The 16,678-nt window shown below is 43.9% G+C and overlaps 1 protein-coding gene across 2 annotated transcripts in view; it reads left to right on the plus strand.

Annotated features, from left to right (window-relative positions):
* Positions 1 to 6: 6 nt before the first annotated feature.
* MKRN1 (makorin ring finger protein 1) overlaps positions 7 to 16,678 on the plus strand; it is a 42,305-nt gene continuing 25,633 nt past the window's right edge. For both annotated transcript variants that reach the window (XM_019544701.1, XM_019544702.1), the window contains exon 1: positions 7 to 37. The gene's annotated coding sequence lies outside the window, so the exon portion shown is untranslated. The remainder of the gene's footprint in view (positions 38 to 16,678) is intronic.

A 16,678-nucleotide genomic window follows, 5' to 3' on the forward strand; every position in this document is an offset into this window, starting at 1 on the left:
GCGGCGGCGGCGGCTGGACCAAGCAAGTCACCTGCAGGTGAGGCGTCGCCGGCTCCGTGAGGGGCCTGTGGGTCCGTCCGGCGGCTGCAGGGGGCTGAAGCCCGCACACGCCTTGACCTCAGGGGCTCGGCATCAGCCTGCGCCGGGCGTGTGTATTTAATGCGCGTCTAAAGGGAATCGTTTCCAGTCGTGCGTGTGCATGTGTGTGTGTGCTGGCCTGGGCCGGGGGTGCAATGCTGCCCCCACTCCCCAAGCTTCACAGTGTGGGAAGTCGATTCCTTGCCGGGATTGGGAAGTGGAGGTGGAGGGAGCTAGAGAGTGGTCCCTGTGGGCAGGTTTCCCAAATGGAGAAGGCTTGGGCTGATGCAGCCTTACATCTGCCTTGATAAACGAGGCACAGGAGCTGTGGGAGAGGAATCGGGCTGGGAAGAAATGTTTGATTTACAGTTAACTTCATCTGCTTCCAAGTAGTAAATGCTGAAGTGTAGCTATTTTATATGGGGAAGTGTTGGTAAAGGTGAAGGCAGGGTTGATTTACATCTTATAGACTAAGTTATGTACAATAATAATATTCAGCTTCTCAGTAGGGTGCCCTATAGAGGTGGGAGCTGTGGGAGAGGAATTGAGCTAGACCACTGGGAAGAAATATGACTTGATACATGATTCAAGTCCAGCTTGCAAAAACTTTTTCATATATATATGAGCTGGACCTGGATCACGTATGGAAATACCAGTGATATATTGTGAGCGTCTCTGAAGCATTTCAGTAGGCGTTTACTTCAAGGAAAGGCTACAGTTTGGGATCTACCTAAGTTGCAGGAAGTTTGCGGTGCAATATTGCCTTTAATCTCAGTTCTTTTCACTGCATACTTCCCTGTCTCTGAGTGGCTGAGAAGCAAAAACCACAACATTAATTGCCTTTTGGCCACTGGGAGCACGCTGCAAAAATTAAAGGCATTGCTGCGCCATAAACTTTCTTTGTGATTTAGATAGGTCCTTAGTTATAGTTGAGCCAGTTGGGTGGTTCATGGTTAGATGCCACCAGTGTTTCATTAGGGTGGTTTGTGCTTGTTAGTAAACAAATGTGAGGGGCAAACCATGTGGAAGACTCATAAGGATGTTTTTAAGAAGATATGAACAGGAAGTGTAAAATGATGGAGATCAACCTTCTCTGATCTATTATTTTGAATTATAGATGTGATGGATTTTTGGCTGAACTGTCAAAGTTATGTATGAGCCAGGTATAAGAGAAGGCTACAAATAGAATGAGATTGATGTAATTGCTTCCTCTACTAGTCCATTTAGATGTGCTGCATAGCGTGTTGTTCTTTCTCTTGAACTTTTGCTTCAAGCATATTTTACTTCTGTGAGATCACCAGAAATGCAGAGAAGTTTGACACACTCTGCTGAGACTTTTTTTGGTATACTAAAATGTGCTGATCATGAGCATTATATTGCAAAGTCTACAGGGTGGGATATTTGAAAGCTGTATTGCAGGTGTTCTACGAAACAACTTGGTGACCAGAGCAATAATTGGTTTGAGTTGGCTTATCCTACAGTAGACAATTGTTGAAGAGTAGTTGGATGCTGCAGCAGTCTGAGAATCCAGGTTTGTACCTGAGGCTAAGTAGTCTAGCCCCTTGACAAATACTGTGATGTGTATTGCAAAAACCAAAAAAAATTAGACTTTTAAGATGTCAGCTGTATCAGTGTAGTTTGTGGTTCTGTACAGCAGTTAAATAAAGATGCTGTGTGCTCATACTTTACACTAGAAGATAAATTTGTTTGCTATTCATAGTATTAAATTCCTAGTAAACAATAGTTGTATAAATGTGTATGAGCTTATGAAAATAAATACTAGGTCCTGACCTGAAGTGCTTAGAGTTGCATTCTGATAAACAGAGTGCATAGCATAATGTTCCTCACCAGGTATAGGAACACTTATGCATACATTGCTCCATTTATTTTTAATATCTTAGTGAAAGAAGATCTGTGGAGAGATTGATGTGAATGCTTAATCCCATTGATTTAAAGTTGTATAGAAACCTCACTTTTTCTGATTTTTATTTTTTTGATGAGTTCTGTGCTGAATTAATGAAACTGCTTTCCCTTACCTCCCCCTAAACTCCAATGATACAAATGCTTTCCCCCTTCCCAATTGGTTTTGGAATATCTCTACGTGAGAGAACCAGGGAACAAGCCTTAACTTTGAACTGTGTAATGTTGGTATTTTCTTCTGTCTGCTCTTTTCTTAGTGCAGAGTCTCAAATTACATATATAATATAATATTAATTTTATTGCCTAGAAGTATTGGGAAGCTTGCTGACTGTTTTAGACTTGTACTGTTGAATTTGGTTTAGAATAACTACAGTTTGGTATTCTGAATAGTGTTGATTTTGGGGGTTGATATCTTGACTACAAGCATTGTGGGGGCCTGTAAACAAACGGTCATTCATATGAGTTTGGTAGAGTTGGGAGTGAATGAACCTTGAAAATTGAGCTCCTTGTATTTGGTCAGGTGATGATGTGGTTTGTAGGAATACAGCTGGTAATTGGGGTCTAGTACAAGGCCTGGTATAACAAAAACAAAACCATTTGAATTAAGGAATGGTACCCATTGTGAGTGTCAGTGGCCTAGGCCTAACTGATAAGCTTTTCAGACAGCTAAACAATGGATGTGGAGACAAGACTTGTGAACTTATCACAGCTGGGCATCAGTCTGAAATTCCTTACCCTGAATTCTTTCACAGGGTAGCTGTGGGGATCTTCATAGCCAGCCCATTTTGCTAACAGATACCTAATCAAAGTATAGTGTATTTTTATGTAATTGGTGACTGGATATCTGTGATCATAAACTCAGAGGAGTTTGGGATTCCTAGATTCCTGAAATCCTTGAATGATCAAGAACTCAGATTTTGACATCCAGCCTATTATACTACTAATTCAGGGAACAATATGTTTTTGTATTCCTATTGCCTGATCTCAATGCTAGATAAACTCATTTAGTTTTCTAATCAAGTGATTCTCTTGAAGAGACAGGTGTGTTCTGGATTCTGGGATCCTGTCCAGCAGAGTGTACCTAATTAGGGGATGCAGCACTTTACTTTGTGCACTTCTATGTGATGATGAGTAGACTGAAAACATAGGGGACCATTTGGCTTCCATAAACAAACTACAAGATTAATTTCTGAAGAGCTTGTTGTTTGGTTAGAAACAAGTAAATAACACACATTTTATAGGTTTTTAGTGTAGAATCATAGAACCAGAAGGGACCTGTACGATCATCAAGTCCAGTCCCCTGCCATAGGCAAAAGGTATTGGGCTCAGATAACCTTGGCAAGGTGCCTGTCCAGCCTTGTCTTGAACACGTCCAATGAGGGCGACTGTACCGCCTCTGCTGGAAGCGTGTTCCTGATTCTGGTGACTCTCTTACAAAGAAGAAGTTTTTCCTTGTATCCAACTTGAATTTACTCTCTGTTAGTGTATTCCCATTGGTCCTTGACCTCGCTTGGGGTACCCTCCTGACTAGTTTATCTTCTAGTTCTTGATGCTCCCCCCTGAGGTACACTTGTAGGCAGCTATTAAGTCTCTTCTTCAGGCTGAACAGGCCCAGTTCCCAGAGTCTCTCCTCATAGGGCCAACTCTCCATGCCTTTAATCAAATGGGTGAGCTTTTTTTTGTGCCCTCTCAAGCTTATCCACATCCTTCTTGAAGTGTGGTGCCCAGAACTGGGCACAGTATTCCAGCTGAATAGAGGGAGGAGTGCCTCCCTGGATCTATTGGCCACACAGCAGCTGATGCATACCAGAGTTTTATTAGCCTTGTCACACTGTTGGGTCATATTCATCTTCCAGTTGACTGTGACCCCCAGGTCTCATTCAGATGTTGTGCCAGCCAGTAGGCCACCACCCATTGTATAGTTGTAGTGAGGGTTCTTCCCACCTAGGTGAAGCATCTTGCACTTCTCCCTGTTAAACCTCATCTGGTTTCATTTCACCCATAAATCCAATCTGTCAAGGTCCTCCTGGATCTTTGCCCTATCCTGGTTTGCCTGTGTTTCCCTACAGCTTGGTATCATCTTTTGAGCTTAATCTTTGTGCTTTCTACCCCTTCAGCCAAATTGTTAATAAATATATTGAATAGCATGGGTCTGAGCACCGATCCCTGGGGGACGCCACTGGAGACGGCCTTCCAGGATGAGGCCATCCCATTGATTGCCACTCTCTGGGGGGTGGCCTCTGAGCCAGCTGTCCACCCACCTCACTGTGGACTGGTCTGGCCCAGGACTCTCCGGTTTGTTAGAGAGAATCCCTTGGGATGGAGTCAAAGGCTTTACTGAAGTTTAAGTAAATGGTGTCATCCAGATGGTTAGTGACCAAGTTGTAGAAGGATGCAAGGTCCGTCAAGCATGATCTTCCCTCAACAGAGCGGTGCTGGTTGCTGTTTAGCACCCCATCTATTAGCAGCTTGTGGTTGATGGCCTCCTTAACCAACTTTTCAAAGATTTTGCTGCGGACTGAGGTCAGACTGACTGGCCTGTAGTTTGTGGGGTCATCCATCTTCCCTTTCTTAAAGATGGGTATCACATTGGCCCTCTTCTGGTCATCTGGGACCACTTCCGAGTTTCATGACTCTTCAAATAGCTTGGCCAATGTCACTGCTATAAGTTGGAGTGTTTTTTTTTCAGGACTCTTGGGTACAGGTCATGTGGTCCAGTGGACATGAAGATGTCCAAGTGTTGTAAAAGATCCTGCACCTGTTCTGAGCTGATTTTGTGTATGTTGTTATCTTCCCCTTGTTCCCTGGGCCTCTGGTCAGATGAGCAGCCCCTGTTGGGTTTCAGGAATACCAATGCAAAGTATGTATTCAGGAGCTGTACCTTTTCATGTGCATGGACTGTGGGCTGCCCTTAGGTATTCAGTAGAGGTCCCACAGTGGAGCCTGATTGAGTGATTCTTACCCCATATGCATCTGTAGAAAGACTTTTTGTTGTCCTTTATACTGGTTGCCAGTTTGATCTCCAGGCCTGTCTTAGCTTTCTGTGTCTCGTATCTGCAGGCCTTGGCAATATGGTTGTATTCCTCCCTGGCTGCTAAGCTGTTCCTCCATTGTATATACACTTCTCTTTTTCTTTTTTGATAACTTCCTAATATCTCTGGTTAGCCAAGCAGGTCTCCTGGCTCTCTTCCTGCTTTTTGCCTCTGTGGGAATGGCCTATATCTGAGCTGTGAGAATTGTTTCTTTAAGGAAGCACCATCATTCCTGCACACACAGATCATCCAAATGCCAGTTGTAGAGGGCCTGTCCAACTAGCCTCTTGAGTTTGCCAAAATTTGCCTTCTTGAAATTCAGGACTTCTGGTGACTAACTTCCTAGTTTTATGGTGGATGCTAAATCTTATCAGGTCATGGTCACTGTTGCCCAGCATACCACCAATCCTCAGGTTGCCTATGATGTCCTTCCCTTTGGCCAGCACTAAGTCCAGATTGGCCTTGCCCCGGTAGGCCCTTCCACAACCTGTGTCAGAAACAGAACATATGTTGTTGCCAGGAAGTTGGCTGACCTGCTGGAGGCAGCTGAATTTTATGGTCTTTCCAACAGATGTCTGGGTAGTTGAAATCACCCATGACGATCTTGTCTTTAGTGCTAGCTGCCTCTGTCAGTTTTCCTGAGAGTGCTTGATCACTCACCTTGTCTTTGGTAGAGATGCCTGTACTAAACTCCCAAGATTGGGTCTCCCTCTCCTGGTCCCTTTTATAGCCTGACCCAGAGGGTCTCAAGGGATCCTTTCTTGCTGTCAAAGGTGACCTGCAGGGATGGGTACTGCTCTTTCATGTAGAGGGCCACATCTCTACCAATCAACAAATGATGTACCTCCTCATTTGTTACTTGGAGTAGCAAAAGGTATGTGTTTTACTCTAAATTTAATGTTGGCTCCAGTAAAATAAGTCTGAATCTGTACCATGCAATGTGAAGGACTTGACAGAAGAGTTTATTCATTTATCTCAAGAAGAAGCTTCTTTGGATCTTAAACACTTGAGAAATGCCTTTTCATCCAAATTTGAGAGGCAGCAATTTATTTGGGTGATAACTTTTAACGGACACACTGCATAGTTGAAAGCTTGTCTAACCATCCCAAATGCAAGACATTCTTCATTTAGTGATAGAGATGCACTGATACATCGGTCTGATATCTGATTGGCACTGATATAAAGAAAATTGACTATGTTGGAAATGGCCTGATGTTGATAAAAGCCTGTGCCACAATGCAGCACATAGGCGGCGAGGAGAGGAGCCTAGCAGCTTGTAGAGCTGCATGCAGCTGGTAAGTTGGTTGTGGTGGAAGGGGTAGAGGGTAGGGGCAGATCAGTGCCACCCGTGGTGAGGGAGGGAGTGGGACAGGTGCTGCCCAGCTGGGGTGGGACACGGGATGGAGCTGCGGCTTGTCTGGGAGGCACAGGGTAGGGGCAGCTCCCGCCATTGTGCACACCCCAGTGGGGAACAAGGTTGAGGGAGGACATGTGCCCCCAGATACAGGGGGTGGGGCAGGCTGGGGGCCAATCTGGGCTGGCCATGCTGCACTTGGGGTGAGCAGCAGCAGTGCTGGAGGGGGGCTACAGGGAGGCTGCAGCCACCCCAAATTTAGCTGTAGCCCCCTTCCCAGCATCGCCTCTGCCTGCCCCAAGGCCCTTCCCATGCAGCCACCCCAAATTTAGCTGTAGCCCCCTTCCCAGCACAGTCCCTGGCCCCAGCCCACAGCTGCAGCTCACTCTACACAGATCTGGGGACACACACCCATCCCCATGCTCTCCTGGGGTATATGTAGCTGTGGGAGCTGTTACCCCTCTCTGTGCCCCCCAAATGAGCTGTGGCTCTGTCCCATGCCCTGTCCTGCTCTGCCTCAGCAGGGCAGTGCCTACCCCAGTCCCACTCTTCCTCACCATGGGGGAATTGATCCGCCCTCCCACACCCCTTTCTTCTCTCCATCCACCACAATAGACTTACCAGCTGGATGCAGCTGTATCAGAAATCAGATCAGTATTGGCTGATATGCCTCATTTAGAAATAGGCTGTTGATATCAGCTCCCAAAATCTCTATTGGTGCAGCCCTAGTTAGTGATGGTTGTAGCCGTGGTAGTCCAGGAAGAAGAATAGTTTGTCCAAATTTATTGGACTAATAACTTCATTGTCGGAATAATAGGTAGCACTCAAATTATTTCCTTTAGGGTTCTCTGTGTAAGGAAGAATTTAACTTCTCACTTTATCTGAAGTGAATTCTTTCATAGCCTGTAAGAACATGGTGATTCTTGAGATGCATGGGATAGAGCCAATCTTATAGTTTTAGGATTCATTCATTTTGTAACAAAGCAGCACAGACTCTTTAGTAATCAAAGATCTGGAAAAAAAGAGGACAGTTTTCAGGGAGGGAACTGGTGGATAAAGCTTAGGTAAATATTTTGGTATCTTTCTGAAATGAGAACTGGATTTGATTGATATTGCACAATTGCGTGAATAAAATTCAGTGTTTTCTTTTTGGAATCTGAATAAAGTCCAATAAAAAAACCCTTAAACAATTGCGTAAAAGGAGCTACTTTAAAAAAAAAAAAAAAGCATCTCAGTGTCTTGATCTTTTAAATAAATCCTCTTGGTTTGAAAAGAGAATGAGAATTTTAATCCTTATTAAATTCATTCTGTATCCCTACTGGTTTTTAGATGGCTACATCTTTTTACCAAAGTCCTGCAGTGACTATCGTAAATTCTCAAGGCAATTTCGTAACTGACCTGGACTCTTTAAATTACTGTATTTACTCTAATACAAGATGACCCTGATTTATAAGATGATCCCTCAATAATTAGATTCTTTATATGGAAAATTTTATAAGTTTGTTATAATTTTCTACGTATAGAACCTAATTATCTGAGGCTTGCCTTGACTTTGTCCTGTTCCAATGATAGTAGGGAAAATAAATAAATCTGGGGGTCAGGTCTTTTGCTCTCTGCTTCCCCCCAAATTTTTCCCTTGGCACCCCCTTCCCTCTCTCCTTCCTCTTCCCTCTACTTTCAGACACTACTTTCTCTGAGCACATAAAAGTGAGGAGCAAATCTGAAAACAGTAAACTTGAAATTAAACATGGCTGTAGCAGTTTGCATATAGTACTTGTACACTTAGTTCATCCAGAATTGTGTGTTACCCTTTCTGAAACTGCTACAAGATTTAGCACAGGTACTCCATAGACACACTTTTAAGCAGGATGTTGTCACCAACTGATGTGTAGTACAACCTGTGCATGATATTAGGCCAAAGCTAAAGCTTGCACCAGAATCAACAGCATTTCAAGTCATTATGACTCCACAGCTTAGCACTGCTCAGTGTGTGCATGTACTCTAGATAAGCCCCTGCAACCCCCTTCCCCCAGCAAGGATCCTTGTGCTAATTAGCCCTTCACTGATGACTGCAACTAGTGTTCTTGTTATGGTTCCAAGGATGCTCCAAAAATTTATGTGTAGATGAGGTGTAGGGCAACCTAGTCTGGTTTTGCCTCATGGGGGTGGGGCCTCACTAATCACACGTACCAGGCTAAGAGAGGGGTAACAGATGGCTTCTGGGTGAACTGCTTGGGGCCTGGTTTTGTGATGTTTGCCAGGCTTTTAAGGCTGGTGAAGAAGCAGAAATTTTTGAAGTGGAGAAAAAAGGTACAGCTGAGCTGTGGGGGTAAAGAGGAAGCTGAAATTATGCACTGTAGTGGCTCACCATGACTTGGAAAAAGTCTTGACAGTGAGGGGGGCTACGCTTTACTGAGCACTACCATATTTTGTTCTGATGGGCTGCACTAACCTATTCTTGTGGTATGTTCCTATTGCATTGCTTCCCTGGCTGGGGAAATGCCATGACCACAAAGGTGGTTTTCCTAGTGGCGGGGGAGAGCCACTTTCTTGACAGTGGGCAGTAACTTGTCTGAGGTAATGTATAATTAGCCTCCTCTTTCACTTCCAGTGGTAAGGTCTTGGCTATATGCTGACTTTATGGAGATGGGAGACTTCTCCCTAGTTTGCTTCTGTGACCCTACGGTTGAAGGCAAGCAAAACTCAGGGACAGCTGAATCCCAAGCCTCGGAGCTTGGACCTGTATGTAGGATGTCTGTCACAGGATTTGGAAGCATGTGAAGCCCCAGGTGAAGGTAGAGGATGTTTGCTGGTAGGGCCACATGATTCTTGAATGACTCGCAGATTTGGAATTAATTTGGCTGATTTGACTTGAGGGACACAAAATTTCCCTCTAAAAAAAATGTTCCTAAAGCTTCTCACCCTCTTGTGGGCTAAGATCAAGTGAGAGCATCTCAATTCCAAGACCTCCAGGCTTGGGCCTGCATGTAGGATACCTGTCAATGGATTTGGGAGTATCTGAAGTCCCAGGGTTATAGGTCTAGGATGGAGGATGCTTGCCGGTTGTAGCACCATACATAGTGTTTAGAACAATTGAGTTCTGCCTGCTTAATCAATGTGGTTTTTGGAATGATTGAGTTCTGCTCAATCACTATTGTTTGGAACTGGTTTGTCTTATGCAACCTGGAACACAAAGCATATTATATGTTTAAAAAAATGTTCCTATCAGCAATGAAAGCTTGATCTATGCTTTAAAGGCAGAGAAAGGGATCAATAGAGCATCAGGATCTATGAAGTAGAGGAAGGAGACCCAAAGCTAAAATCACTGGCAGTGGTGGCAAGTAAGCATAAGGTGGAAAGCGAGCTGAAGAGTGGAAATGAAGATCTGGAGACAGGTGGAGAGTAGATGAAGGTCGAGAAGAAAGGCAGAAGGTGTGGCAGCAAGAGCAATGGTGGAAGTAGCAATGATGAGTGACAACTCCAGAAGGAAGAGGGTGGGAGCAGCCAGAGAAGGTACATCAGACAAGAAGCAGAGGATGGGAGCACTATGTATGGCAGGCCAGCCCACCAGGAGTGGCACAACAGGAAAACTAGAAGAGAGGCTGAGAGATGCTGGAGAGGAACAGGAGCTGTGGGTAAAGGCTGGCAATGAAGCAAATGGGACAGTGAAGAGCTATTATTTCCTGGAAAAGGTACTGTTTGAGATTTTGGAGGTGCAGGTGGAGCATTGTGCCAGACTGTTTGCTGGAACCAAAAGACTTGGGAATTGATTTATTGGGATGGAGAAGGGTATGAGAAATTTTGAAATAAACAAAGAGGAATGTTGGAGGGAGCAATTAAGAGTGATAAATTCATAGGGGAAAAATCAAGAGAGAGAGTGACTATAGTTCGAATGTATGTGGATTTACTAGAGGCCAGAAACATAGACAGAAGGATGGAAAAGTACATCCAAAGGGTAATGTTGGTCGAGAAGGTAAGGGGCAAATGTATCTGGGTCTTGGAGAGCTTGAATAGTGTTACAAGCAGATGACTGAAGCCCAGATAGGGTACTGTATCTTGTGTTGGTGATTGGGTCACTGCAGGGTTTTATAATGTACCACAGGCAACTGAAATGGTGCAGCAGATGTGGAAAGGTGGGGCACCTGTCTGCACACTATCCCCTCACAGTGTGCTACAGATGTGAAGGGATGGGGCATAGAGTAGAGGTGTGCCAGCAGTCCCTAAAATGTACTGTTTGTAAGGGAGAGGGGCACTTGTATCATAGGTGTCCCAAAGCCTTTGTAAGTATAGTCAGACCCCCTAAGGAACCATAAAACTTCTCAGAGGAGGAGGTATTGGACACTGAAGTAGAAATGGTGGAAGAAACCTCACAGGAAGGGAAATAGAGAAGGGGGGGGACAAAATGTCTGTGATTGAGGCAGTGCAAGGGGAGGTAGGAGACGGAATAGAAGGGATGGTGGGAACAGCGAACAGCTCAAACGTGAAAGTAATGTGGGAAAGAAAGAAGACACCGAACAGACAACAGAAATGCAGATGGAGCAAGAGAAAAAAACAGCGACAAGCCAGGAAAAGAGAGAAAACACAGGGGCTGAAGATAAGAAAAAACCTGATAATGAGGGAGGCAAATCGAAGGAAGAGCCAGAAAGCAGATGTCTCTGGGCTCCAGCCCAGAGTGGAGACCAGAAGGTGGGAAGTGGTGGGGAGGCAGGAATATACAAGACATCTTAAATGCGAAAGCAATCCAGCGTCTTGCAAAGTCTACAGGAACGTGAGTGAAGGAGTGGGAGAAATTGACTACTCTGAGCAACAGCATAGATGAACTCTAAAGGGATAGGCATGCTCACTTTAAAAATGAGCATAAATGGCACAGACAATAGTTTTGCTTAATGTCAGGAATATCTTGACAAAGAAATGATTGGAACAGATTGAACCAGTGTTGAACCAAGTAAGGGAAGACATAATCTGCCTACAAAAATGTGGTATACCCAAGGAAGAGGGATTATAAATACTTTGAGAAAGGTGGAGCTGTGGGCCATCTTGGAGGTCAGGGACAAATGAGAACAAAAAGGCTGGAGTGCCAATACTGTTCAGGAAGCCAGAACTGAGAGCAAAGCAGATAGAAATTGTCAGTGGCAGATTGCAAAGAATAATAACATTAGTTGAGGGAACAGAATTGGAAAATTTTAATGTATGGGCATCACCAGAGAGGTGATGAGGTGGGCAGGGAGGTGCTTAGAAAGCCAGTGGTTTACATGATCAGAGGGAAATTGATTTATACAGTTGAAATGCCCTCTTACAGACACAGTGGGTGACGGAACAGGGGAAGGAGGAAACAGCTTTAGACAGCTCGTGCAGACTGTTAACAAATATAATAAAAGAAGAGTAGCTAAGGGATGTGTGGGTGGGCAGGGGAGAAAGTTTTCACTAGGTACATTGGGCAAGAAACGGAGGATGGGGGGAGCATGATGGCAGGTCAACCCACTAGGAGTGGCACGACAGGAAAACATAGAAGAGAGACTGAGAGAAGCTAGAGGGGAATGGAAGCTTCCCAGTGGGAAAAACAATTAAGAATTGACTTTGTGCTTATATCAAAAGAAATAAGGAGAAAGAAGAAAGAAACCATATGTGTGGCTTTTAGTGATCACTGGTGTCTTGGTAAGAGCCCCATGAGAGGAGAGGGAAGGGACTGTGGAAGTTAAATATGCAGCTGTTGCATACATGAAGAGATATGTCAAATGTACATGAGACGATATGAGAAGTGGTGAACACTGAAGAAATATTTTGGGAATATCAGAGAATGGTGGATGATGGTGAAGAAGAGAATGGGAGTGTTGTTCAGGAATAAAGGCCAAAGATGCACAAGGAAAAGAATGAAAGAGCTAAGTGAGCTACAAAGAAAGATGCAGAAGGAAGACAGATATGAGAAGAGCTAGAAGAACAAAAGCAAGAGTTAGAAGATGAGTGAGAAATGTTCTTAGCATAAGCAGCCTGGGTGGGAGAAGGGAGTGGTCCTGATGCATGTTGGTCAGAGTGAAGGTGGCAAAAGGAGAACTTAAAGCAGTGCAGAAAGAAGGTGGTGCCCAGTAGGTGGTGCCCAGCACTATTTTGTTTCGACTTCTGTTTCGTCGTTTTGAAGGGGGAATGTTTCATTTTGAAGTGCTGTTTCATCGAAACTGTTTTACTGTTTCGATGCATTTCAATGTTTCGCCCATAGGTTACAATGGGGAATCATGAGAATGCTTAAGACTCTGTCATTTCTTGCCTGATTCAGATGAAAATTGCAAGGATGGTAGCCCCTTCTGAGGGCATGAAGCCTGCCAAGTTTCAAGGAGATGGGTGCAGAGTTTTCTGGGAAACTGGACCTCAGACTGTTCAAAGCAGAACTCCTAACACTTGCAGCAGCCTCCACATCCGGCATGCAGATGCAGGGGCCCACGTCCCCGGGAGGGCTGTGGGGCTATGCTGGGCTCCTTTTGGGGGTGCAAGCCTCTGGATATGCACACTGGATGAGAGGAGGCTGCCACTGCCACCTGGGACTGGTGCTGAAGCCAAGTAAGCCTGGCTTCTAAACGTTTTGAGTGCCCTCGTTTTGTTTCAAAGCTGTTTCAGAGCCTTTTGTTTCATTTCAATTTTGCTGTTTTGAGCTCAAAACATGTTGAAACAGCTTCAAAATGAAACACCTGGCCAAATTTTGCACAACTCTGGTGCCCAGGTGGAAAAGCAGGAGGTATTGGAGGTGACTAGAAGATTTTTATGAAGAGCTATACCAGTAGAAGGAAACGGACAAAAAGAAGGTGAAGGTTTTCTTGGAAGCGACTCAAGAGAAAGTAGAGGAGGAGGAAGCAAAGATGATAGAAAAAAAGATAAGCTTAAAGGAAGTGAAGGGGTGTTTAAAACCTTTAAAAGAGGGAAATCACAAGGGGCAGATGAACTACCTATGAAATTTTACAAGTTTTGGCATAGGTAGGGAGGGATATAGTGGAAGTTTTTTTGAGGAAATACCAGAAACGGGAGGTGCAGGGAAAGATTTACTAGAGGCAATGTGATCTAAGCCTTCAGTAAAGGGGAGAAGGAACTCTGGAAATGCTGAGGACTGATTAACACTCCTTAATATGGACTATAAGTTAATGCTCAAGGCTGGCTTTGAGGATGGGGAAAAACTTCCAGAAGATAATACTTGAAGATCATCTATGTGCATGACCAGGTAGAAGGGTCTCCAAAGCAATCAGAGTGATCAATGCTACACTATCCCACATCCAAGAAAAGAAAACAAAGAGTTATAGCCCACCTAGATTTAGAAAAAGCATATGACAAACTGGATCATATTTAAGTTGCTGGGGAAAATGGGGTTCCCAGACCAAACTCATGTGGGATAATGTTATTGGACTTGACTGCTGCGTTACACAAATTAATGGGCACCTAAACAGGGCCTTTAAAATCCATACAGGAATGAGACAAGGGTGCCTCCTGTAGCCACTGCTATTTGTGTGTAGCATGGAACTGTTAGCACCAAGAATAAGAAAAGACAAGGTTGTAAGTGGAGTAAAGATGCAGGGTGGGAGGGAGGTAAAATCCGTACTACACATGGATGATGTCAGTGTAGTAGTTGGTGATAGACTTCTGATGGAAAGTGCTAAAGTGGACATCAGAATATAGAGAAGAGATGGGGGCTAAACTAAATAGATTGAAAAGCACCATAGTGGGAGTGGGGAACTGGAGGGACTTGGAAAAAGTTGGGCCTTTAAATAAGACAGAGTGGAATTAGGGTGCTTGGGATCCCGATGGATGCTGAAGGAAAAGTAATATGGCATGGGAAAAGGTGACAGCAAGGCTATGGCAGATACTTTGCTTATGGTTCAGAAGAATACTATCCCTGGCCAGAAACCTGATGATGTTTAAGGCTTTGCTACTGCCGATTATTCTATGTACAGGAATTGTATTCCCACTGACATGGCAGCGGATAGCAAAAGTACAGAGGGAAATATGTGATTTTTTTCTGACATGCTAAAAGAGAGAAGTTGGCTAGTGCTGACCTGTACAAAGCAAGAGAGATGACCGGGATGGGGGAGCTGCTGGACTGGGGTTGTCTGTCTGTGTGAAATAAGTTTGATATGTGAGGCAATAACAGAGGGAGAGGGGAAAGCCATGCATAATGCTGGATTTCACACAGCTCAATTTTGAAGAAGTGGGGAGTATATCAGACCTCTTTGAAGAGTCCATGGTCATGACAACCACCAATTCATTACATCAGGCTGGAAGGATTCATGCAGAGTTATAAAATAGAGAAGGTAGGGCTGAAGGATCATATGCAAGTGATGAAAGCGGTAAGGGAGAGAGCAGGATGGTGCCAGTGGGAAACTTCACACAAGGATGAGTGAAGGAGGTGTGGGGAGTGGTGGTGGGTAAACAACCGAAAGGGGAACGTGCTGACCTAGTGTGGATGGTTATAAGAAATATCTTGACAGTGGAGGAAGTGCAACACAGATGGGGCTTGACAAGCTCATCAGGATGCCCAAGGGAGAGATGCAGAGTAGAAAAAATGGTGGGATGTATGTATATGCCCAAAACACATGCAAAGGGGGTGTGGGAAAGGGTCTGCTGCTGAGTGGCACCAAGATAAATGTAGGAAATGGTACTATATGGATTTGTACCAAAGGGATTGGAGGAAACGTTATTAAAGACTGTATTAGCATGTGCTGAAAGTAGTTTATGGAAAGTGAAAAACCTCTGGGTGTTTAAGGGGTTGTTTTTTCACTGAAAGTGCCTCAAGCTGGGGCTGCGTGAACTGAAATGCTGCATCGATAGATACAATAAAAAGATTGGAGAGGAAGAGGTGGAGAAGTAGAGGAAAAAGAACTAGATACACTTGTTTCACTAAACCAGCAGAGAGGACAGATGGAAGGGGCAGTGTTTCAGATGGTTACCAAGGTATTCATTTTTTTCATGGGGCTCTATATGAAGAAAAATACTTCTGTAAAGATTTGTTTGTGGGAAGTTGATGTATGGTGTTTAAGGATTTAATATATGTATGTGTATGTTTTTGATATATAGTTTCTGTATAATGTCCTGGTAAAATAAAGATGCTCACTCAGTATGTGTAGCTTTGTAAGTGTAGGGTGATACGGGTGTGTTGATAAAACTTGTTTTAAAAATTTCCATTGGCATCTCAGCCTTTTTTGGCTAAGATCAAATGTAGCGCAAAATTTTTGGCACCAAAAGGAGGGTGTCAGGGCTGGCTCTGGCTCTCTTGATGCCGGGCTGTGTTGCGGGACCCAGTGCCAGTTCACTGCAGAGGGAAAAACTGCCTGCAGGTTTTTGGGGTTTGTTTTTTAAGGGGGACAGCCACAGAAAAGGTTTCCATCAGCGTATTTGCTTGTTTTATGGTCATGCTCAGTGTTGGCTGCATTTAACTAACTTCATAGTTTGGTTTCCATTGCTGAGAACATGTTGCTTTTGGCAGCAGTTTAATGATGGTATATTTAGTGAGATTATTTTATAATCACATACAAGGCAAGTGACCTTTTTTTCCACCCCCCCATGTCAATGGGGTGGGGAGGGGGAAGGACTTGTCTTGTATTTGAGGAAATATGGTAAGAAGGTTAACATTAACCTCAAATTTATTTATTTATTTATTTATTTTTAAACCATTCCCAGACCTTTTTTTCAACAGATTATCCTCATTGTTTATATAACTGCTAACTAAAATCCTATGTTGCTATCTGTAAATATATTTAAAGCTGATTTTGAGGCTTTGAAGTGTGTGTGTGTGTGCGCGCGCGCGCGTGTGTCCTCCTTGTTGAGAACATAGTCCAGTTATTTATCTGTGTTTTAGAGGAAGCTGTCCAGTCAATAGGAGTTCATTTTAACAAATCCTATCCCTGGAATCTATTACTGGAGCACAATGACATCACCATAGAGACATGTTGGCTTGTCATTCATCAGAAATAAGCAATACAAACTTTTTTTTTGCCCGGTATAAGAAATTGATAGGAAGACGTGTATTTTAGGCAGTAGACTTTAGAAGTAAAGTGAATGCTTTTAACGAAGTTCAAGTGAGTGAGTTCCAGGATCTTAAACAAATACAATCAGTTGCTCTGTATGGTTAAAGATGGTACAGTCCCTGGATAGCATCTTGATGTATTAGGAGTTGCTGATGATAAATTGTCAAGTTGTGGGTTCTTGGAGGAGGAAGAATCGCTTCTGTTTTCACAGGGCATAAAATGATGGATACCTGTGACTACAATGGAAATATTAACCTGGAAAAGGCCATGCCAGAACTACCCCCTTGCCCCCT

Source organism: Crocodylus porosus, unplaced genomic scaffold (assembly GCF_001723895.1).
Source record: "Crocodylus porosus isolate Cpor-Errol unplaced genomic scaffold, CroPor_comp1, whole genome shotgun sequence".
NCBI lineage: Eukaryota > Metazoa > Chordata > Crocodylia > Crocodylidae > Crocodylus > Crocodylus porosus.